At 45.2% G+C, this 2,366-nt stretch overlaps 1 pseudogene across 1 annotated transcript; it reads right to left on the bottom strand.

The window, feature by feature from the left end:
• Positions 1–984: 984 nt before the first annotated feature.
• Positions 985–2,037, bottom strand: LOC308357162 (heterogeneous nuclear ribonucleoprotein A1-like 2; annotated as a pseudogene). The gene has a single exon. The product of its transcript is annotated as a heterogeneous nuclear ribonucleoprotein A1-like 2 (transcript).
• Positions 2,038–2,366: the final 329 nt, after the last annotated feature.

Genomic DNA, 2,366 nt, shown 5'->3' with positions numbered 1-2,366 from the left:
CTTCCCCATTCCATCAAAACCCTTCCTCTTCTGCCTTGTCCAGGTCTGAATTCTTTTCTCTCCTCGTCACCTCTCTTGTGTGGTATTATCCCATATGCAAAACCATCAGTTTGTTCCCACATGTCCCCAGCCATTGTTCCCTACAGGTACCAGGTGCCAAGATATCCAGGTTGCTGTAGAGAGAACTCAAATACCCATGATGACTCTTGGGTTCACCTGAAAGCAGAGCCTTCAACAAAGAATTGAGTGAAGGTAGTTTATTTGGAAGATAATCATAGGAGGGATGGAGGAGAATAAAATAGAAAAGGAAAAGATCATGTAAGGGCCATTACCTAGGTTGTTTCTGGGTGACCTGGGCTCCAGTTAATTAGGGCCTCCTAAGAAACTACAGGATGGATCCCAGAATGGTCCATCTGAAGGACAGAAGGGTGGATCATCATCCCTTCTCAATCCCCTTTGGATGAGTTTGCCCTGGACTGCACTTGTCTATGGGTCCAGCAGACTCCCGTGGCATTGGAGAATGTCCTGTGGCAGAATATGCAAGACACAGGGTGCCTGCGTGGCTCAGTCAGTTAAGCGGCTGCCTTTGGCTCACGTCCTGATTCCAGGATCCTGGGCTCAAGTCCCGCATTGGGCTCGCTGCTTGTTGGAGAGTCTGCGTCTCCCTCTGCCCCTCCCCATGCTCATGCACTTGCTCTCTCTCTCTCTCTCTCTCTCTCACATATGCATGCTCTCACTCAAATAATATTTTTTTAAAAAAATAGACACATTTATTCAGTGTCATGATCAGACTGCTACATTTAGCAATCGACAGCATGGGTGCAAAAAAAAAAAATCTACATTAAAACCCTTTGTTGGAATGCTTTACACTTTCCACAGAAAAGATGCTAAAATAACCTATTATACAATTAGTCACAAATACAGTCCTCAAGTTTTTTGCCCATACACATGAGTATTGTCTAAAACATGTCTTCTTTGTAGCAGCTAAGCCCTGCCACCACTGTGCTTGGGTGAGTTCACAAATCTGTTGTAACCTGTAGCTTCCCTGACACTTCTCTGGCTCTTCTCTCCTGCTAAGCTTTGTTTCCTCCCACTGCCATAGCTACTGCTGCTGCTGGAACCACCATAGCCACCTTGGTTTTGTGGTTTGCTGAAGTATTGGCCTCCATCACCATAAGGGCCAGAGCTTCTGACTCCAAAATTTCCTCCTTTCACAGATCCAGAATTTGAGGATTGATTGTTGTAATTGCCAAAATCATTATAGCTTCCACCACCTCCAAAGTTGCTTCCATTATTACCAAATCCGTTATAGCCATCCCCACTGCAACCATGTCCACCACTACCTCAACTGCCACCAAAGCCACCTCTACCGCTGGCTGAAGTTTCCTCCATGACCAAAGTTGTCATTCCCACCATAACCACCTCCATGACCACCATCAATGTTTCCAGAACTACCTCTGACCTCTTTGGCTGGACAAAGAGGTCTTGCTGAAATGGGGCTTTCCTTACTTCACAGTTGTGACCATTCACAGTACGGTATATTTGAATGACAGTCTTGTCTACAGAGTCATGGTCATCAAATGTTACAAAAGCAAAACCTCTCTTTTTGCCACTGCCTTGGTCAGTCATGATCTCAATCACTTCGATTTTCCCATACGGTTCAAAATAATCTCTTAGATAATGTTCTTCAGTGTCTTCTTCAATGCCATCAACAAAAATCTTTTTCACAGTTAACTGGGCACCAGGTCTTTGAGAATCTTCTCTTAAGACGGCCCTGTTTGGTTCCACAACTCTTCGATCCACCTTGTGTGGCCTTGTGTTCATGGCTGCATCCTCCTCCTCCACGGTGACATCTGTGACAAACCCAAAGCCTCTGGAGCGCTTGGTGTTTGGATCACTCATTACCACACAGTCCGTAAGTGTTCCCCACTGCTCAAAATGGCTCCTCAGACTCTCCTCGGTTGTTTCAAAGCTCAGACCTCCGATGAAGTGCTTCCGCGGCTGTTCAGGCTCTTTGGGAGATTCTGACTTAGACATGATGGCAGTGGGAGGGGATACTTTAACGATGCTTACTCGGCGGCGTCCACAGGCAGAAAGTCAAATAAATAAATTTAAAAAAAAATTTTAAAGACTATGCAAGGGGCGCCTGGGTGGCTCAGTGGGTTAAAGCCTCTGTCTTCGGCTCAGGTCATGATCTCAGGGTCCTGGGATCGAGCCCCACCTCGGGCTGTCTGCTCAGCAGGGAGCCTGCTTCCCCACCTAACCTACCTGTGACCTCTCTCTCTCTGTCAAATAAATAAATAAAATCTTTATAAATAAATAAAATCTTTAAAAAATAAATAAATAAATAAAAATAAAAGACTATG

Source organism: Martes martes (genome assembly GCF_963455335.1).
Source record: "Martes martes genome assembly, chromosome: 16".
Taxonomy (NCBI): Eukaryota; Metazoa; Chordata; class Mammalia; order Carnivora; family Mustelidae; genus Martes; species Martes martes.
This window is presented reverse-complemented; position numbering and strand designations above follow the sequence as displayed.